The sequence below is a fragment of the Anser anser genome, assembly GCF_964211835.1.
Source record: "Anser anser genome assembly, chromosome: 2".
NCBI classification, from domain to species: domain Eukaryota; kingdom Metazoa; phylum Chordata; class Aves; order Anseriformes; family Anatidae; genus Anser; species Anser anser.
In genome coordinates, this window is record NC_139721.1 from 127988643 (window position 1) to 128011630 (window position 22988).

Below are 22988 nucleotides of genomic sequence, written 5' to 3' on the forward strand. Positions count from 1 at the left end.
TGACTTAAACCCACACGGCTCCAAACATATTTGCAAGGTTTCTGCAGAGGTAAATCAAACCTCCAGGCTTGGATACAAAGTGAGCTCCGTTTTCCTCTCACCAGCCAGATGAATCCCATGGAAGAAACAGAAATCTATGGGATTTTCCACCCATGGCATTTTGCCCAGCTAAGCCCTTCTTAAGTCCCAGCATGGCTGTGGCTGACAGAGATGCAGTTAGAGCTGGACCCCAAAACTTTGGCAGGCTATCACTCCCTCAAGATATGCAATTTCATCAAATATGAAATGTTTCACAAAACTCATATGAGTTGGCAAAAATAAGGTTTTGGAAGAGAAACAGGAAATATTTATTATAGTACGTTTTAAACATTTTACATGAGTTTTTGATGTCTCAATTTGAAAAAAAAAAAAAAAGGTTTTCTTTTCAATATGAATTTTGTAAGTATCACTATTCAAAATTCAGAATGTCTGATCCATGATAAATACAGCCATTGCAGGGTGAGAAGGGACTCTCTTTCAGCACGAAGGATACAGTCATTCAATTTACTAGGGAAAGTCAGACAGGGTCTCATTTAGATATAATTTAATCATTTTGTCACACATATTCAGAGTGCATACACTCCAGAGAGTGTATTCCCAGAGGCAGCTGATTCACTCACTCACTCCCAGGGCTTGCAGGCGCCTGGTTCCCTCTCACCTCTGTCTAGAGGAAACTTTCGTGCAGAGACCCTGGGAGCCCTGATAACTCTAGCACAAGCCAAGGACTTAACAGTGTCCAGACACTCAGCTGCAGAGCTGAACCAAACTTCCCAGGGGTTTCTAAAACTCCCAGGGCTTCCAAGGAGCACGAACCCCCTCAGGGTTCCTGTCCTGCTTTGAAAGGAGCTGTATATTGCAGAAACTGTGCAGTTCTCTGAAGCTTCAGAGTCCCATCAGCCAAGCCAATAAACTGGTGGGAAACCAGCCCATAGCAGAGGTCCTCTCCCAGTGACACCTGTCTGGGAAATAGCTTGCTTTCACCGAGCATCTTCACGTTGAGTTTTTTCCTTATGAACATTTGTCCGCTCCACAAATATCTCATCCAGCATTAACTGTTTTAAGGCTGTTTAAAAGAAAAAAAAAGAAAAAAAGAAAAAAAAAGGAAAAAAAAAAAAAAGGAAAAAAGATTATTGACCTGCCTGAAAACATTGTTTTGTTTTGCTTTTCTCTTATTTCAAAGACAACTCACGCATTTGGGGGTGGGGGAGGAGGCAATTGCAATCTGAGCGGAAGACAAAGGTCAAAGTCTCAAAATCCTTTGCCAAATGGAACTGCTGCCCCGAATACAGCTTTAATCACAGTAGGACAATGTTCTTCTCTATTGTACCTTAGTGGGAGATCTCTGCTGGCACAAACAAAATAGATTCTCCTCAAAGAATGAAATGAGATGACAATGTAGATATTGTCTTTGAATGACCTCCAAAAAAATCAGGAAGTGAATACCAAACTTGGTTTGAAATGTACTTATTGTACAGACTGGGACAAGATAATTAGATGAAATATCCTGATTATACAATTCACCAACATAAAGTGAAACAAAAAATAGGAAATAACATGCAATCAACCCTATTCGTAGGTCTATATAGTATTTTCAATTTTTATCAAGCACTGAAGACAATGCATACCAGCAGTGTACTGCTGTATATTTCTGCAAATCTAGCAGTGAAATATTGTAAAAGCCTGATCTAATAGAATTAGAGTTGCTTTTCCTTTTCAAAATGCCGTGTCACTTTTTTTTGCAGTATCCTAATCACCTTTCTGTGATTATCTTTATTTTCATCAGCATTTTGTTTTCAGACATTTTAAGTCTTTTCTCTCTATTGAAATACTTTCAGACGATTACCTTTCTCCTTACCCTGTTATATCTGAAATTTTTAAGCATGGGTTTTTAAAGGCTAGTGTTGCTGCATACTTTCCTTTTTCAAAGCCTGGCTAGATGTGGGCACTGATCTAATGGTTCAATAGTGTCTTCTGTTGACTTTTTGTCCTAAAAGGAAAAAAACTCTGCCTTGTGGAAACATAAAGCAGTTCATCAGAGCTGTGCTCTCAAACTTTAGTGAGAAAATTTAGGAACAAAAGCACAGTTTGTGGAATACATCTGTAAAAACTTGAAGCTTTTTTTCGTCTACTATTTTTTTCCTGTTGGACCTAAGGAATTCTTTTCTAATTTAAGTAAGTGATAGCACTATCTCTGCTCTGCAGACTTGTTGACTTACTACTGTTTTATCACTTTCTTTTTCTTTAATTTTTGGATTAATTATACCACTACATTTCAGAAGTGCACAGCCTATTTTCAAACATAAGGTTTTGTTTCCCTAAACAACTCAGGTGTGAGAATACAAGGGGAAAAGGGCTGTTTCCATTAGCAACTCAGGGCTATAAGAATAATAGCAGTGTTGATAATGATGAGGCAAACTAAATACATCAGGTCTCTAACAGGAAAACTTCTGAAAATATAAATGAAAGTTGACTTCATACAGTTGACTTTTAATTAGCAGAAGGGCACAAAATGATGAGTAAATTTCATTGCCAGAATGCAATAGGAAATTGTTCTCTTCTGGCTAGTGCTCCAAATTCCCCTGAAGTCAAAACCAGGGGCTCACTGATGAGGTCCTTGCATTGCCATGGGTGTCTCTGTGATTTCATGAGTGGGATGAGAACAAGCCTGAACAGCAGGATGGGATGGTCCTGTCCATAAGTGCCCACCAGAAGAAGTCTGTGGTTCTTGTCTCCCAGGTTGTACGGAGGCAGTGCTACACTGGGAGGCACTGCTCTTAGCTGTTCCAACAGGTAGATGTGATTGTGGCTAAACCCCAGGACTCTTGGTGCAACCTGCCTCCCAGGTGTCTCTCCCTAAAGGCATAGATACCCTGAGCCCCCTCGCCTGATTCTAGAGTAAACCTCACCTCCCTGAACCTCTGAGCTAGTACCTGCCCCACCTTTGGGTCCAAGCCATAGGAAGGTGTAAGGATAGCATATAAGTCCTGCATATGAGCTGCCTGCAATGCCAAAATAACAAGAAATGCAACTAGTGCTGCAAGGCCCCATGGTAATGTTAATTACTCTAAAGCAGCAGCATCTGGCCCCATTTCTGCTGGGTGACTGTTAGCATAGGAGCGCTCTGCAAAACAGGACTTTATATATAGACAGATAACCTCATAAACCTGTCTCCCTTTTACTATCTGTTGGTTTTCTATGTATCTGTAGAGTACTTGATTCTGGAACATTTCTGTGCAAATAGTTACTGCCAGGGCAAACTCTGAAACCAGATGGTTACACAGCAGATCTGGGAATTCATAGAGGTAGGTGAGTCACAAGAAGTTTTGGTCTGGGTGTTTTGTACAATCCAAATTTCCTATTTACTTTAATCTTTGGGTCATAAGGTGACAGAGATATTTTGCTATAGTTGCAGACATACCAACTTGAGATTTGCTTAGGGCTTCTCTTGGCAGTCACTCCCACTTGATCCAGCTCTAAAGAGGCACCTAGTTAGTCAAGCTGAAAAGTCAAATATATCTTAATATGATACTCACCTCATCAATCCAATGTGGACTATTAGCTATACATGCTGATGTGCAAGTATAAAGAGAAATATCAAGACAGAGGACAAAACACTGTTATTAGTTTATGAATTTGTACCTTCAGTGATCATTTACAAGCCAAATAGAGCACAACCTTGAGACCTTTACATTCAAAGAAGAAATAATTCATTAGCTGAAAGCTCAGCTTGAGATAGTATGGTGGAGTGGAATAACTGAACCTGTTTCTCTAGACTCGAAAAACTTGCCCCAAAAGCTGGATTATCAGCAAGGTGCCTATGTCTATACCAGCATAGGCTGGGTCTGGTGAGAGTAGACTTGCAAACATAGCAAGCAGAAGACAGGCACACTCAAGTCCTTCTAACATATTTCTCTCCTTCCCTCCTTGCCCTTTTAACATTCACTCCTCACGGGGAGGAGATAACTCAGTGACACAGCTACTACGTAAAGCAGGAGTAATATAGTGCCTATGCATTATCCTATATTGATTTTCTTCCCTATCAGCAGCGTTAGCAATATTTCTGCTACCAGGATGAATGTTACAGTCTTTCTGTCCTGTTCACTGACAGTATATATTCCTGCAAGTTCTCTACTGTGGTGCCTGATTGGATTAATCCTTTGTAAAGTGTATTGATCAAAGCCTGCTGGAGCCTCAGGCTTCTAATATCTCTCCTAAAGAAGCTCATGATCAGGTCATCCTGGCTTCACATAACTCTGAACATGCAGAAGGATCTACAGCAGAAAAATAAAAATCTAGAACCCAAACCCTTGCCTTTCTCTGGAATTAAAGCATTCATTTGCTGATTTTAAACACTGCTTGGAATGAGAGTGAGAATACTTCCCAAAGTCTGATCAGGAAAGCTGAGGGTTAAAAGCTGCAGCAAGCAGAAGCTGTACAGGCTGCCAATTATTTCCAGCTGAGATTCCTATGTAAGGAAAAGGGCTGGTAGGCAAATAGGGATTGGTGTATTTGGAAGAGGGAGAAAGTTTCTGTTCCCAGGAGCTGGTGATTAGTCTAATATCTCTGTTTGGGCTCATGGTTGAGCTGAGTCTGCCAGAAAAAGGGGAAGACAGTTTGAGCGAATTATTTATCCTGAAACCCATTTCAGAAACCTTGAGGGATATTTTCCTGAGCTTTGTAGCAATATTATAGTGCTCTTAGGAGTTTAGAGAAACTGAAAAAGTTGCTCTCGTGTTAACTGAGAAGATTAGGCTGTTTCGTCTGAGAGATCTTCTAGAGAGGGAAGGCAAGAAAGTTAATCGGAAGCAGCTTGTCAAAAAAATGCCAAAATGGTGGGCCTGATCTCAGTTGTTAGATTATACTATGATGAGGAATATTGTTATGGAGATGCCAATGCCCGCTGCCATGACTGCAAGGGGTCCCTGTGTGCCTGCAATACAACCTGTCCCCTGGCAGCTCTTCTCTGATCCTAGGGATGTTTTTCCCAGTCCTCACAGCCTCGTTTGGCCCCTGCAGCTTTCTTCAGCAGCATCTGCCAAAGGATGAAGTAACATCAAGGCACATCAGTTACTCTTCCAGGGAGATGGGAGAGTATGCTGCCCTTGAGAGCACCCTATTTCCCTGTAGGGTGGGCCGAGGAGCTCCCCTCACCCATCTGGATGTCTTAGGCTTTTGTGGGTATCCACAGCTCCAGGCTTTGAATACCCAGAGGGCCTGTCCTTGAGTAGACTTCACTCCTAGATGCTGCCTAGTAAATGACAGAGATGGAAATATCTAGATTATGAAAGGGATACAGATATGGCAAATCCTGCTGGTAGCTAAAGTTAGCAAACTGCTGCAAAATTCTTTTATTCTTCTATTCTTCTTTCAACCACTTACTTCTGTTAAAAGTACCAAGGACGGCAAGATAGAGTAGATAGATGCCAGGAAATGTGCTCTGTGATTATGGGCTGGTACCACTGTCCATTTTCCTCTGTGATAGATTGATAATACCTGTTAAATTTAGCCTTGAATTTGCCTACATTGACTGTCAAGCATCTTGTCACTTCAGTTGTTGAGAGTTATGTGCATCGGAGGTCATGGGAAGAGTTACCAACATCAAAGAAATACTTTGATATTTCTATTTGCTGTGAATATTTTTACTTACTGCATCTTTCTCTATTCTTCTACTTGCACATGTGCAGATGCAGAGTTAGCATCTCTCTGAGACTGTCTGAACAGGCAGAAGATGAGCTCGCTGCAGGGCTCGCTGCAAGACAGGAGAAGGCACCCCTGCCAAGCAGGGTAACAGTGGAAGGACCGCAGGTGGCAGGTACTAATGTGTTCACTGTGTCTGTCACTAGAGATTTCCCTGATTCAGCTGGCACAGATTAAGCAGTGAGCGTTAAAGAGCTCAGAAACCAGAGCTCACACCCCCAGGAAGTGTCCTGCACTGGTGCTCATGAATCCCCATAGTTCTGATTTAAGGCTTTATTCCTTCTGTAACAAGACTGAAAATACTGTGGCTCATGTTTTCGCGTGTGTTTAATTTTAAATGCAATTATCTCAGTCCTCTTCTTCGAGTAACTTGTCCACAACATTACCATCCCACAGAAAGCCCACGCTGACATAAGCATTTCATAAGCACTCCAGTAGCTCACTACATGCCTACCTGGTGCAGAAACATTTGGGAGACAGGCACAAAGCCACAACTTGCCTACAGACACTGGCTGCCATCACTATTCAGAGAAAACTGGAAAAGATGTTGTATTGTTTTCAAGTCATTCTAGTTGACATAGGAAAGCTTCACAATATAAGGTTCTGAACACAGAAAGAAAATCAGTGTTGTCCTAAAGATTGCCCAGTCACATCAGTGGGACAAATGGAAGTTTTTGCAATTATCCTCTGGCCATCTCTGTTTATCCAGAGCAATATTTGCCATCTCGTGGCAGCAAGATACCGAGCTGCTCCTCAGCCATGTAAAACAGTTATACTCATCTGTGAAAGGCAGATATGAGGATGGTAAAACGTTTCGTGCATTTTAGTGCAACATTAATGAGATGAAGTGTTAGATTCAGGCACAATCTCAATGAAGTTAATGGCACGAGGTCACCAGTCACATTACTTCCAAACCAGCAGACTTGTCAGAACAGGCTGCTCCTAGAAGCTGCTTGGTCTTTGAATGTCTTTCTCCCTCCTTCCTATTTCTGTAAAATAAAATAAAAAGCTTTAATATATATATATTTTTGTAGCCTATTTTACAAAATGCTCTGCTATGGAAAAGTGGAACACCTGAATTTTACAGGAACTCCACTGGTTTTGTGCATTGTTGCAGCAAGTCTCAGAGCTGCTTCTAAAAGAGGAGAAGCACAGAACCAAAAAAAAAAAAAAAAAAAAAAGAAACAAAAAGAATGAATCTCCGGAGGTGAATTGGAGCTGAGCATGAAAATAGAAATACTTCCAAGTCAGACACAGATTCAAGACTCTGGGGCTCAAGCTGTACATCATGTCACTTGCCAGAACAGCAAGGAGTTGTTTAATGAACTGAGATTTTGGTAGGTAGCCTGAAAGAAAAGGAAATCACAGAGGATTTCTTTTTTTTTAACAAGTTGTGAGAACCAGAAAATCTTCACATACTCATATATGTTACAGGCCTGTATAATCCTACTGAAATCAAATGCTTGTGTGCTTGAAGTTAAAGCAATTGCACTTGTGCCTTTGTGGATCAAGGCCAGAGAGTCCCACACCTTGCTGAACGATCTTGAAGCAGTTTCCGTCTCTAATTTGGCTCCCCTAGCATCAGAAAAAGCTCTCACAGGTTGTCATCACTGCTTAGCAGAGCTTCTTTTCATGGCTAATATGATGCTAAAGAAGAGACGAGTTGTCCTAGGAACACCTCAGTGCATTAAAGCTAATATGATGAAAGGAGACAGGCTTAATCTGAAGAGAGCCACAGCCACCTCCACCCAGACTCTAGCTGTAAAAGAATATAGCATGTCTGTGTTAAGGCACATTAGTCAATGAGTCAGTTCTGGAAGAGAAAAAAAATTATTATTTTTGGTTTGCAAGAGCAAGAGGCCTGCCAGATCAACAGAAAAGAAACCAGACTGGTATCACTTAAGTTTGTAGACAAGGGAAAAGGGCATATAAAATTTTCCACAAATAGGCTAAGATTGGTTACTTACTCTGCAGTATAACATACAGGAAAGGGGTTCTCCTACTTACACAAGCCTGCTTAATTAGATTACAGACACATTTAGGATTAATTATTCCCAGCCCATAGGAAAGATGGAGAAAAAATATTGCAATAGCAGAGAAAAGCGTTTTGAAGATATACTACTGTGTTTTCCCTTAGATGAAAAGAGACTCTAACCCATCCCCAGGCAGTCAGTTCATTACTGCCCATGTTTGATTTCCACTACACCATTAACTTGACAGTAAAACATGGCATGAAATCTGTCACAGGAGCAGAGTCGCTTTGTGCAGGTCTAAGTGGGTTATGTGTCCATCCTCTCTGTCTCCACAGTGCCCATTACACCTGGGCTTCTCCAGTAAAACTAGTGTATCTACAATGCCTGCCTGTTTGCCTGAGGCTGATAACAGCACTCTCTGAAACTGCATCACAGCTCCAATGCAAAACAGTTATTACCTCTGTCCTCTGCTCTGGAAGGGCTTGTCATATTAACACGTCTCTCTTTGGGACTGTACTATTAAGGAGTATTCTCTGGCTGGCTGGTGAAAAGCCAGGGGTTTTTGAACAAGCAGTCACTGTTACAGCCAAGGTTTGGTGCATTGGGAACTCTATTCCAGCTCCCCAAAACACCACTTTAGAAGAAGCCCGTCTCACATGGGGTAACAATCCCACGGTGCATAAAAGATGTGTTGTTCTGATTACTGTACACAGAAGTTTATTAATAACCAGACTAGGCGCCCTTCATTGAGGTCAGCCCACCACCAGGTTCACCTTCAGGCAAGTTGCTCTTTATTTTCATTGCTTCTACTCGCAAGAAGCAGTTAAAGAAAGAAAAAAGGGAAGAAGAAAAGGGGAAGTGATGGTTCTACTCCATGCTTGTTTGGGATGGCAACCATTGCCAAAAAGAAGGGAAAATCCACTGTCCAGTTTGGCTTTTCTCATACATTTGGTCTGCATATGTAATATATAATGTAATATATATGTTAGTTTGATACTTATCAAGCAATCAGAACTGTGCCAGACACATGGCAGAGCAAAACCCTTATGAATTATACCCAGAAGGGCACACGATTTTATGGTGGCATGACACATACTGTGTATGCCTGTTCAGAGGCTGTTATTTACTTCTCCTACCTACTCAGTTACCACACAAATTTCCTTTCCTGAATACAAGCCCTTAGAAAACCTGAGTGGGCTAGTTAAGTCAGATAAAACAAAAAGTAAAATTAAAAAAAGAAAAAAGAAACTCAAATGAAAATCCGGTGTCTTAGCTGTAGATACTTATGACTGCATAAGAAAATCTTTCTCAGACAGCAAAATTTACATATAGTTCAGCTTCACCACCTTTCTTGCATGTGAGTTTCCTTAACAAACTCCTGGGCTTGAAAAAGAGACTTATGTTTTTCTCTGGTCAGAGGGAGTTACTTCCAGAGCCAGATAAACAGAAAAGCTGAGATATCCAAACCAAGTTTTGTTTCCTTGCTCTCTAATGGTTTTGGCCTCAAGTGCTTGGAGGGAAAATAAAAATCTGCCAGGTGATAGTCTTAAATCAGGGAGACAAGAAAGCAAAGAGGACACAAGCTGTCCAAAAACAGTCAGGAGCCACATCAGCCTGTTCTGGTTAAGTGCAGCTGGCTGGCCCTTCGAAAATCTCACTAATACTCTGCTGGACTCTAATGTCTGTGTTAATCATGTATCCCTAGTTTAAAAAAAAAAAAAAAAGTAAATCTGCAAAGCATACTCTCTTTTTATCATTTCAATAAAAAGATCAATTGATGATCATGAAAATCATTGATTTTTCATGATTGATGTTTTTTTGATTTACATTTCCCATTTTCAAAGATATTCAGCCTGATCCTGCTGTCTTCTCCAACTGCTTGAAGCATGAGCATGCCATCAAAGTCCCTGAAGTTTCAAAGCCTGGTGCAATTGAGATGGGAACCAAGCCCAAGGATAAAATTCCAAAATTCCACTTACATCACTACTTTGAAAGGCAGAATTTACCACGTGGCTAATTTAACACAATGTAACCCCAGTTTTTTTCCCTGATGTAAACCCTGATTTACACACACATAGAAGAGCTCATTCCACCTCTGGATGTTTTTTTTTTCTTCCAGGATCCTGGTTCATGAGGAGAGGTTAAAGAGATGAGGAAAGGGAAGAGGAAGGAGTGTAGTTAAAAGGTTTCCTTCAGATTTTTATTGGCAGATAAAAGTAGAATCCCCACTGAAACCAGCAATGATGTATTTATTGGTGAAAAGGTCAATTAAACTTTATAGTCACTAGTACTCTGTTAAAAAAAAGAATAAAACTCTAACAGATAAATTAAATAATAGGTTTACAATGAAGGCAAAAAATATTACCATTTGCGCTGTCAATCAAAGCATGTGTTTGAATTCTTCAGTGAACTGGAACCGCAGAAAGAAAAAGGGATACAGGAGCATTGTGGGAATCGAGACAGTAAATTACAGGAGATATATTGTTGTGGAAACTATATTATTTCTTAAAATGAATTCAACCTTCTTGACCTACCTCTTTTCTTCAAAATTTCATCTCTTATATATGACCACTTCTTGGACCACCAGGCTAGAACTCAAATGCCTGAATCTGCAGCATGTTTAAAAAGATGAGAAATGACAAATACGTTGACAAATTATTCAAGCCTGGCCATTTGTGTAGCACGTCATGCATTCTGATTAGACCTCCCACTATTAATGGTGGTAGTGTGTGAGGCCCAGCAACCCAGTACCCATGGTTTTGCAGGGGTGAAGGTTTCGCAGTCAGGTGAAGGCTGTAGAGGTGTGCAGTGCTGGAGCCTTGTCTGCAAGGTGGAGAATCACCTCTGGGGGTGGACTCATAAGATCAAGGCAAACCAGACCTTTCCATGTGGTAAAATGTTTTTCCAGTTCCTGAAAAAAATGGAAACATTTGTGTGCAAGTGAAATTCTGTGGAAAATGGAGGTTCGATAAAATGTTACTTTGGGTCAGTCAAAACTTTCTGCTGTTATGAAATCAAAGCATTTTGGTCCAAGTTTGCCCTTTGAAAACTTGTCGATGTGCTTTTGTGTGAAAATAATTACAATGAATTGCATGTGGGAAAAATCATTTCCAAATGAAAACTGAAAATATTCCATTCCAGAAATACTCATGTGGGCCACTTCAACCTTATGGGAATGCTTTGTTTTGGGACAAGAAGTTCTGGAAACGAAATACTGCCAGATCTGATAATTCTTTTTTTTTTTTTTTTTTCCAAAACATGGTTAATAAGAGAAAAAAGTCACTTTTCACTGAGAAGAAACCTAGGTTGCAAAATAGAGCATGGCTGTACTTTGCTGAGCTTGAGCAATAGGATCTGAACCTGACTTTCAGGACACGGCGTTCAGGTGGGATCGAGTGCAGCTAAGGTGACACCAGGCGAGGATCCTGGTCCTCGCAGTTAGTTAACGAAGTGAGCACTTGCTGTTGAACTCAAGAGCCTCTCAAGGAATCAATATTATATTTGTGTCTCGGTGGAGGTATTTCAGAAATCTAATCCAAGCTTGAACCGATATCATTTTAAGACTGCAGGCATTCTGTCAGTTGGATACAAATGCCGTAAGCGATGTGTGGATTTTATTTTAATTGGCTGTTTTAAGGTACGGAGAGGCAGATCTCTCTTTTGCTGGAGGCAGCTTTCTTTCCTTGTGGGGACCACGCTGAAGGCCAAACTGCCTGTGAAAAAGCAGGTTGTGGTCTGCAAAAGAAGGGGTGTTTCCCTGTGCCTGGCCACATCGATATTTATTCATTTTCGATTTACTGGTCAGCTGTCTAGGGGAAAGTGATGAGGCATTATCTGTGGCAATGCGACCTCCAGGTAGGCCATCAGATTAAGATAAATTTCCTAATTTAAGAATTATTTTGATGGGGTGGGAAAGGGCAGCTCAGTTTTGTCACCCCTGCCAGGAGCCCCCCGGCATGCACGACTGCCCTCTTTGTGGAGGACATTAGCTCTCAGCCATTACTGCAGGCAGAGCAGCTGCAGCAGCTTAGCAACCCCTCCTCCCCCCACGCTCACACCGCCGGACCATTTTAATTGCAACCCATGGCTTAAAGTCTTCATTAATTTCTCCCCAAGCCCTGCCTCCTCCTCCATAAGATCAGCAGCTTGTCTCCCTGGCCGGCGGAGCAGCGAGGAACATCTGCAGTTCAAATGTGATGCATATGCAAGAGCGCCCTGGGGATTAAAGGTCAACGGGCTCCTCCAACACCCAGGACCCTCTCTCCCTCGCAGGGTGTCTGGTGTCTTTTACATCCCATTGTTCAAAACCCTATACTTCCTGCCAGGGCTTTTTGCCCGTGCCTTCAGCCCAACTGCTGCACGGCTCGGGCGGCGCGTTGGCAAGCTGGCTGGAGCTGCCCTCCAGCCCGCGTGCGCTGGGAGCAAATAATCGGGTCCTTCCCTCAGCCCCTCATTGCACAGCCCGGCGAGGGGATGGCTACAACAACAGCTGCAGTGCTGGGCTTGCTCGTGACAAATGGTCCTGTCACTCTCCTTATTGATTAGCAGTGTTATGACATTTCCCTTCAAAAACACAGATGTGGCACGGGCAGTGACAGGAGCACCGCTCTGGGAGGAACATAATGTTTGCTGTTGTTCCCGTTTTCCTCTCCGCATCTGTTCGTATCTGTGGTGATGATGGTTTCATGCGCTGACTGTTTTATCAAGAAGCAGTGGGAGCAGGTGAAACCTTTGCCTGGGTTAAAGGCAAATACGCCTTGTCACATCAGGGGGCCGAGCCCTGTTCTCCCCCACCCTGCTCCAGTGAGCAGGGAGCTGGCCGAGGACTTGGTCAAGCTGGCGTTTGCAAAAGAGGGCAAAGGTGTGCTGAATCCATACATTTTTCCTCAGTACAGGCATAAGGAAGTGATCTCTTTCTCTCAAATATTTAGAGGTCAAAAGAGAAATTTAGGAGGTTCTCTCTATTTTTCATGGCGTGAAGTAGAGCAAGTTTTTTTTTTCCCCAACCATACAAAATATGGACAATTTAATCCTAAAATGGTGTAAACCCTTTTTTATCAGTCTGCAACATCTAATTCAGCTTTCAGTGAATGCTTTGCAGTGCTTCACAGGGAAACTAATTAGAGTAAAAGTGGTTACCTTCCAGTCCTAACAGCTGTTCCTTGGAGGCTGAATTACAGTACTGTGCATGATCTGCATTAGGATGCCTGGAAATTCCTGATAAGCATGGCATTTATTGAGTTGGTTGTTATATTTAAGGGATCTTTATACCTTTTGAGTGAGAAAAAGCAATGCCAGCATGTTCAATATCATCTCTTCTCTAGACCAAAGCTCTTACAGTGCTAGTGCAGCTGAAATGTGCTAAGCCACAAGCCTGATTTACATGAACTTGAAGCAAACTACATTAGCATGATTGTATAGGCATTACTGTACACAGTACACTGGTAATGAAAAGCATGTTTCGAAATGTCTCTTGTACAACTTTCAGCATATTTTACAGCCAAAAGAAGAGATCTAGTCTAGAGGGAAAAAAAAATACAACAAAAAACATGCTTTTGACCCCCCAGGCAACATGATGTAGATTAATATGAGTTAAATGAAATGTGACCAATTTGTAAGACATTTGGTTTGTATCTTGAGAAATTGAAGACAAGATCATTTTTCCTTGCAATCAGAGTAAGCCTTAGGCTACAAGCTCTTGTAGTCTCTACAATTGCCATAGGCCTCCTCTTTTAATATATTGGTGTATCCTCGAATATGTCTTACAACTTTCATAGTCCAATGATGTGATAGATTTGCCAGTATGATACTTCTGTTGCCTTTCCTCGGGAAAAGCCACCATTAGGCGTAATGTGTGCTTATAGCTTCTGTGAATTTCATCAATTTCTGTGTAATATTTTGCCCACAGCTGTTTATTTATGCAAGAAAAGAGGTGCAGTAATCTATATCCTATAGTGTATGCAGGGATTATACAGCAAGAAAACTGTTTTTCTGCCAAAGGTTCATCAGTGTTTCTGAAAAAGGTTGTTTCAGACTGGCAAATGGCCAGTAAAACATGGGTCTATTCTGGGTTTATATTAACAGGAAAATCTCAAAATAATGAAGTTTTCCACATTTTATTAATGATCATAAAAAACTCTTTTAAGAGATTTCCAAAGCAGGTTGTAAAATGTTATTCCCAGTAGATAGCTGGTCCACAGACAAACTGGTCACACAGAAACAGTAATCAGGCTTTAAATACAGTCCAAGAGCTCGAAGCCCATGTAAAAAGTTGGACTTCTCTAAAATTCATCTCCTTTATCACATCACGACACCACCTTCCCATGCCAGCAAAGAGCATCTCAAACTCACAAGTTCACCTTAAGCCTCTGTTCCACTCTTTGCAGCTATAAGTCAGGAAAAGGTTTCCTTTGTTTTTCACATGACCTAAAGAAATTGCCCCAAATGCACAAATCCAGCAACTAACTTGAATACGACCTTCAGCTTTATATACTTAAGGAGAAAAATACCTATGATATGCTTGGCAGTCTTCCACTTGGGTGTGTGGGCTATATCATTCAGGAACATTTGGTAGCTATAACAACAAGATGTTCTGTAATTGTTAAGCTCATTTGTTTGAATAGTGGACAAGCAGGGACAAATGGAGGTCGCTTTTCACTTATTTATTTATTTCAGAATTAAAGTAGGAGGACTGAGAGATGGACAATCAGGCACTCGTGGTTCCAAATGCAGAGGCAAGGGGCAAAGCTCATCCAGGAGCTCTTCGCACCTCTGTATGCCACCTTCCATGCAACTGTTAATTCAGAGCAAAGAAGAAGTAGCAGCCATGACCAAGGGAGCAATAACAGCATCCAGGAAGTTCTGCTTCGGTCCTGGCCCCATATCCTAACTGGATGCTGTGTTCTTTGCAGAGCGCTGTAACACAAAATACAGTCATTTATTCTTGGCTTTACAGGTAGCAGGGGGACATATTTTCTGTGATACTTTGGGACATACATATTGAAGAGAGAGATGTGGGATTGTGGTCTCAGCTAATGACTCCTTCTTCAACTTTGGATGCACAACAGGAGAAGAGGGCTCAGCATTTTGACTGCACTACTCTTGCCAACTTCTTTACTGTGCTAGTGGCTACAGGGTGATAGCCCTCACAAGCCGTACTAAGCCAGCCTTAGTCTCTTTTATACTACTGGAGTTTCAGTGGCATAGTAGGTGGTTTAAAGATCAGATGGAAGACAGATCTGTAAGACATACCTGTCCACAGAGAAAGCACAAGGGAAAGGAGTCTTCATCCTTTTTGACGTCTGGTATTCTCCACAAATCTTATTGCTTTAAGTAGGGCTTCTAGGAAATTAATGTCCTTGTATGATCACAGATTAGTTTGATTTGAAAGGGACTGCTGAAGGTCACCTAGTCCAATCTCCTGTCCAAAGCTGTGCCAGCTTCACAGTTAGATCAGATGGTTCAGGACATTGCCCAGGTGGTTTTTAAAAATGTATCAACCAGAATAGCAAGGATTTAAATACACAAAACTATACATAGTGTTTTACTGTTTGTTGCAGGTTTTGTTTTGGTTTGGTTTGGTTTTGAGTGGCTCAAACTGTGATGCGTTGCCCAGGAAGATTCAAATAACAGTATGTGGTGCCACAAGCTTATTTGTATTTGGTCTTCCTGAAAGCATCCCAACTGGAGCAGTGTATCTGCACTGAACTCAAAGGGCCACAGCTCTTTATGTCATGGCTGGATCTGGCCTATCCCACCCAACATAGCCATTCAACCCTTTATTTTCCACACAGTGTCCTTTTTCCTCTCACCCCATTTCAGGACACAGCCTCCAGTTCTCCAGGGAAGCAGCCCTACCCTGGGCCCATCAGCCTGATGAGGACAGCGGGCTGCTCATTGAGGGCATGGGTTAGGCAGGAATTTTCTTTTCCCTCCCGCTCTCCAGCCGGAGATAATTGCAGAACTGATGGGCTATCTCTCCTCTAAGTTCAGCAACAAAGCCTTGAAGCTTGTAAGAATAATTCAGCCACAATTAGCATTGGTGTGAAGCCAGGGCCTCCCACAGATGAGTCTGCCTGGTCCAGTGCAGAAGCTACGATCTCTTTAATGATGGGAGGTTTGACTAAATTAAAGTTGACCCTCAGGCTTCTGGCGGCTAAATTCCAGCAGTAACCTTCCCTCCCACCCATTCCTCTGGAAAAATCCTACCAACAACAAACTACAAGTGAGAGGGGGAGGAAACTTCTCTGTTGTTAACCTTTACAGGACAGTGGATGTGTCCAAATCAGACAAAAAACATGATGTCTCCCGCTGAAGTGCCATAAATAGTGCTATCTCCCAGTGTGATCTTTGAGAGAATCTGTTTTGGGGAAAGAACAGAAGAGGAGTCCTAAAAACAGCGCGTGAAAAATGATGAAAGTTGCTTTGAAGTGAGTCCGAGAGCTGCAGTGCTTTCAGCAGCTTCCCCTGGAAGCCCTTGAAATTCTATCTGCAATAAAAGGTACCAAAAGAAAACAGCTGGCAGGAGCTGTTAAACTGGAAACAATATGCAGTTCAGAAGAGATAAACAGGATGGGCACAGAGCAAAGAGAAAAAGAAGGTATGGATCTGTTACGTGATGGAAACAGCCCCAGCCATCCTGGGCTGAGACTGCCTGGCCAGGGAAAACGGGCTGGGAGAAAACAGATTTAGTGCTCAGTTCTCATGGGAACGTGAGTTTTGCTTTGGCCTGAGGGACAGGGGTGTCAGATCTGGTCCCCCAATTCTTCACTGAAGAAGAAACCTTGGCTTGCATAGCGGAGATGAGTTTCTAGGGTTTTTAGGTTGAATGACACTGCCAAAGCAGAAGCCAGCCTTCTGTGCTAACATTTCTCTGGTACCTGAGCCAACAGCAGCTGGACTGGGAGCCACTTCCCAGTTTTAGGACAGTGAGGCTTTCCTCTTGCTAGCTGGGTAGTAATGTTCTGCTACTGAACAGAATGGGTCCAGTCCTTGTGCAACTGTGAAGCAATGTCAAGGCTGTGACCAAATACACAGCCTGCTTTTGGCCTCATTGATATCATGGTCTTTGGAGACAAACTAGTAAAGGACTAGCATCTGGGACAGAATGGGATGCCTCTCTTTGTGCAGTGCAAAAAAGAATATGGGTAACAGAGTGTGCATGGACCTTAACCTGTTCTGATTTGGAGATGAAAATCGTAGATATTGTCTTAGTTTCTAAATAAGTTCTGTAGATCTCTACTGAAAGGACTGAGAGCAGAATATGGCCACAGGAGAATGGAGAAGAATCCAATTGAAGCCACATCTCCCACTCTCTGACTTCCTATTGACTCTGCCCTTGCAATTACTGATGCAAAGTGTCTGCTTAGAGACCTCTGCTCACAATGGAGAAAATATTAATCAAAACTTTTGCCTTGTCTTTACAGATCCACTTCAGATCAGAAGCATTGCTAGGGGAAAATGATTACTCAGAGATGTGGTGGGAGTGGAGTGGATGGGACCTGAGTCACACTTTTCATCTACTTTCATTTCTAATTTACACAATTCTCATTCTGCTTAAAGCCAAGGAGCAGCTCAGATGTAATAATTTCTGTAAGGTCCTGTGCTACAACCATTAGACTGTCACAATATTAGGGCAGAAATTAAACTGTATCCCACACAACTCCATTGATTTTCCAGGCATGTGGATTTTCAAGCCAACACACTTTGGAGGCCTATTTATTTTTGAGGACCTGGACTAAAACGACTATTCAGAAAAGGACTCAGGCATTCACACAGTCCCTGTATCTCTAAGTGCTTTGATACATCTGAGGTTGCAAAACTATTTCCCACTCGCACAAGCTTTACCATGTAGCTCCCCATAAAGTCAATGGGCATCCCTCTGCTTTCTTTAATAGATCTTGGATTGGGTGCTAAAGAAAAGAAATTCAGTCTATCTAATGCATGTGTGCAGATACTCTTAAAATTGACATGTTAGGAACACAGCTTGGAATGGGTGAAAGTTAAGTGCTAAATAGGTCCAAGAGTCAGGGGACTGAAGCTGTCACCAGTAATGGAAAGGTGATTCCAATAAGTAGGAGTACTAGACTATATATTATAAAATTTCATTTTCTCTTAAAACTTAATCCTCTGGAATTTAATAAATCTTTGACCTAAAGGCTTTTAAACAACTGAATGAAATCTGATTGTGAATTACAATCTGACTACACAGTTCTAGATCCAGAAAAGCTATAGAGAGACTGTTATTGCCAATTAAGTTCCACAGCTTTTACAGGCAGATGCCTGTAGACCAATAAGATAGAGTTTGTTGGAGTACAGTTTTCTTATTTTAAAATTCTTCACAATTCTTAGAAGATTTTAAGAGAACAATTGGCAATTTTTTCTGCCTGCATGCAGGTATCTAGCTATTGCTCTGAACACAGATATTGAAGATTTTCTGTTCATCATAAATGTATAGCTTGGACAAAGTAACTGCATATACTCTTTTAGTGTTTGCATAAATTTTTAGTATTAATTTTCATTTTATTGTCTTTGCACCAGGTCACATGATATTAGAATGTCTCATAAATTAAATATATCAGGATTGAATTTCCTTTCACACTTCTAGAGTATTAGCTCAGATTTTCTCTGGTATAAGTGCAAATGGGATTTGCATTTTTAAATTTTCATGTTCTAATATAATTGAATACGTCTCTGTTTCTTTGCTATAGGAATACATAAATTATGTGTTTACAGCAATGCGTAGAAATCCTAAACTAAAAACCTGCAGTAGAAAGAGGAGAACAGAGCAGTCCTTGAACCAACCTCCCCTGTACACATCTGCTTTGTTCTTTCTCAACTGTCCCCCAAACAATATAATTCTCATGTTAATCCTTTAACTCATACTTCATCTTTGTTCTACTGAGAAGTTTTGGATTTCTGTTAGCATACTTTTTCACCACAGTGCAAGCCAAAATGAATGTGATTTTTAAAGAGGATCCAATGATACTACAGCATAGCAATGAGCATTCTTCATGCTCCCTCCCAGCCCAGGGCAAGATCGGGTTTGTACAGGAGCTGGTCTTCACTGCCACTGCTGATCCAATGCCTGCTGTCCTTGAGATCTGGCTGCACGTTTGATTTTTCCCTCCTTTTTTTTCATACGGAATCAGTAACATATGTGAGGAATTGAACAACTAGTTCCAATGTGTGATTTTGTTTGTTTGCCGTTTGTCCACCGTGATTTTCAGCTTACCAGACATTATTAGAGTTTGAGCTTATGAGGACTTCTTTGGCCCGCTGCAGAAATAAAATCAGTGAGAGTTTCATGCACTCAGCAAATTCTCAGCATCTTTTGAGATGCAGCCTAGTCTTCAATCTTCCTGACGTTTTACGCAGGACTCAGTAACATATTGAAGGTACAGTTACTGAAAACCACAGAAATTCTGTAACGCCGTTTAGAGTTAGCCACATCCTGTCCACCCAGTGACAGCTCTTTGTTTTCCATCTGTCACTGGGAAGATTACCCCGAGGACAGGAGCAACCAGCTCCCCACCACCTGCACCAGCGCTCACTGCTGCAGCTGCTGCTGCCTGCGCTGCTCTCACTGATCTTAACATGGACACCAACCCCAGAGCCACTGCAACACCAAAATCCACACTTTTCTCCCCCCAGCCAAATTTAATTGGATAAATTAATGCAGGTAATAACTGCTGAAGCTCAAGACACCTGAGGAATAGCTGAGCACATGCAAAATGACAAATGCAAAGCAACAGGGGACATTTCTTAATGCAACATTTCCCCCTTAAGTCACCATTTGAGTCTTAACTCCTGAAGCAACCTCAATATATGCTGTCTCCTCACAAGTGCCCTCTGGCAGGGAACAGCCTCTGCATGTAGTGTCTTTGTCTAATTGCATTTTTGCAGAGGGGAGTGAGGAGAAAATAGAGAAAATGAACTAGTTAATTCTATCGTCAAAGTCTGTCTTGGGCTGGAAAGTGGAAGAGAGCCGAGTCCTTCCTGCTTTGCTGAGCTGTCTTGTGTAGGATGTGAAACGCTGCAGTCCTGGCAAGTAAACGAGCGTTAAAGGGCAGGTTTCGGTTAGCTGCTCACAAGCGCTCACACTCACTGGTGATGGTTAATGTGACTATCATTATCCCCTGGATATACTCGGTTTGCTTTCACACACAGGTTATTTGTTGATACATGCAAATGGGTGAGAGGCAGGGAAGTCTTGCAGGACACAGGTTCTTTTTGCTGACTCGTTAGAAGTACTTCTTACCAGCTGAGGCTTTAAACCATTGTCCTTGGCCAACACTTAACAAAACTTTTCTATACATCTGTGTTTTAAATCCTTTTAACTCAAGAACACAAGCATATTAAAAAAAAAGCATGCACAGTATCCTGCTGTATAACTCATGACACGGGCCTGCATTTGGTGTCTTACCTCTCAGCTACATCTTCATCTTTTGCTTTTCTTACCGTGTAAAACATGCCCTAACCTCTGTCAGAGGCTAAAGCAGCCAGAAAAGGTGGCTGTCCCCCTAACCTCTGTCCCAGGAGGAGGCCTAAGGAAAGGCACAGCCTCTTTTAGGAGGCTATGACAGTGCTGAAGCTCTGGGAAGGCAAGGGAAGACTTTGGGAGATGGAAGTCTACCTTGTTCAGGCAAAGTGCCTGGGCTCTGTGCTAGAATAAAGACTCTGCCCCAAGACAAGGTTGTGCCATGGGTACTGTTTAATAAAAATACTAATTATTGCAGGAAAATATGGGATGATGGTTATTTCTATAGAGGTGATTAAAATAGCCTTTTTTATTCTCTCAGTAACTAGGAAATACAGGCAGATGACCCTGCATCTTGGTTTCAAAAAGCACTGAACATCCACCAATCCTTTTTATATCAGTGGGAGCTCTCTCTCGCTCTCAAAAACAAACAAACAAACAAACAAAAAAAGGTAGAAAAAACATAAAGCTACCTTTATTTTTCACAATTTCCTATACACTGACCCTGCTAAATTAGATCCAGAGAATCACAGCTGCATCGGGAGTATCCTCACAAGGATGAACAGTGAATGAAGGCATCTAGCACAGCATTAATGCAACTCCAATTCCTGCAGCAATGCTCTGCTCTGTAGCACAGCCTCAGAGTTTGCCAAGGAGAGGAGAAAGGGGGAGTGCAGTCCAGAGGAGGGAAGATGGATTATCTTTGAGCTGACCCATTCTTTGTTCATCTCTGTGGCACCACATCCTTTGCCACACAAGTCATAAAATTTCATACCAGTAGCTATTTTGACAGTGACATAGTAAACCTCAGAGGGGAATGAAGAAACACATCAAGAAGTGTCAAAATAATACAGCATGTTGTGTTTGTACCACCATTATAATATCATGGATTATCAGTAGTTATACCAATACAAGAGAAAAACAAAATTGAAAGGGTTTTTAGAGGATCAGATTTATTTTACTTATGTACAGTATATTCACGTAACTTGAGAAACGGTCCTTATTGTTAACATAAGAAAGAGTGATTCCCGTGGAAATGAGCATGATTGCTATGAAACTCTCTGACAGGACTACAGGCAAGAGAAATTGTCTAGTATCAAAGTACTCCAGAAAGACATGACTGAAATCATGGTTTTAATTTATTTTGAACAATTTCTCATCTGGTAGCATTCTTCCATACTATTTTAATGGCTCCAATGCTCTTACTGCTGTCTAAAATTAACCTTCACCTTACATGAACTAAGGAAATTTCATAACTACATCCGTATGCAACACCATGCTTTTAGTCTCTGGTACTAATGGTATTAATTTCAAATGTACTTCAATTTTCTTTGGAAAGCAATATAATGGAAACCAAACTAATATTAAATGCAAACATAATAAATATATACAAATACGTGCACATAACAGTAGTAGTCGGAAGCTCCCCTGATAGTGGTGTGCAGATCTGTCAGACATTTTAGTAGCACACGTTATGATAACAAGCCCTCAGAGCAAAAGGCCATCAGCTTCTCTACCTGACCTTGGTATGAAATAGGAGGGGGATTAAAGGTGCTGCAAAATGAAGTGACCTGCCCAAGGCGTGCTGTCAGGCACTGGAGGAGCTGCAGATAAACCACAAGACTCTGGAGTCCCCGAGTGGCAACCTCTCCACAAATGAGGCTGTCTCTACCCATATTTCATGCAGCCCTTCATGTTCATGAACACAGAACAAAGGATAAGATGGTTTGAACCCATGCACTACTGAATCCAGCCTTGTACACTTCAGTGTGTGAAACCCATTTTGGGTCTCTCAAAGGGGAGTCAGGGCCAGGCCTCACCAGAGCCTTCGTGGAGTAGCTTGCTGCAGCTTTATGGGCATTTTTTCAGCCTGCAGGTGAACGCCAGGTAAGGTTGATCAACAAAATGATGCTCAAAATAATGCACCTGCTGCAATGTACTGGGGCAAAAGCCCAGCCAGAGAGCAGGTCAGGGTATCTGTTGTGCTTCAGTAGGAGATTTCAAGCCCTGGTTTCTCCTGGTCCACAGAAAACACAAAATATTTAGAAATTCACTAACTGCTCAGCAGTTGTTTCCAAGGGGAGTGCCAATTAGTGCTAATTGCACAGGCATTCATGGGTATGTACGTGAGCCTGTAGTGTGGAGCCATGTCTCTTCCTAGGACTATGATTCACGTCACCTCCTCTGTAGGCCCATCCAGCAGCTGTGAGCCAAGCTGAGGTGAAAAGCTCACATCCCACATCCAATCCACGCAGCCAGCTGGGCCCATCCCCCAAATGACAATATAAATCCTAATAATAGCTAAAGACGAGGTAGGCAGGTACCCCAGGCTTCTCTGCTCTCATCGGAGAAGGGACACAGTGATGCAATATCTCAACCAGTCTTTTGGAAAATGCCATGATATGGTGCAAAAAAAGCCTGCACCCAGTTTAGCAGGACCCTTGGGCCACATGGAGTGCCTGCCTTGACTCATGTTATCTGAAGTACTTAATCTGTCTGGTTCACCAGGAATGCCTGCAGTTAACTCATGATGGGAGCAGAGCCTGCAGCTCATGGTAGCATGCGTGTGGTACATTTATAAGCAGACACCGGTAGCTGGGCTTTTTGAAAGACTAAAACTGAGGAAATTTACAGTGAAAGTAGCCAACCACATTTTCTTATCATTGCTTCCTGGAATTACAGAAATAAAATTATTTTGAGGAAAGATTTCTCTTAGAAAGCATACTCATACAAAGTCTTTTAGAGCATAATTCAAAACAAACATTTTCACAGATCTTAGTGCTTTTGTATATTAAAAAGAA

General features: G+C 41.8%; 1 long non-coding RNA gene across 2 annotated transcripts in view; it reads right to left on the reverse strand.

The window, feature by feature from the left end:
- Positions 1-713: 713 nt before the first annotated feature.
- LOC310894430 overlaps positions 714-22988 on the reverse strand; it is a 48472-nt gene continuing 26197 nt past the window's right edge. The window contains exons 1-2 of one of the 2 annotated variants that reach the window (XR_014579900.1): positions 1229-2206; positions 714-1102 (exon numbers count right to left, since the gene is read on the reverse strand). This is a non-coding gene — a long non-coding RNA (uncharacterized lncRNA). Of the gene's footprint in view, positions 1103-1228; positions 2207-22988 lie in introns of those variants that run through there. The other variant, XR_014579899.1, reaches the window with a different exon arrangement.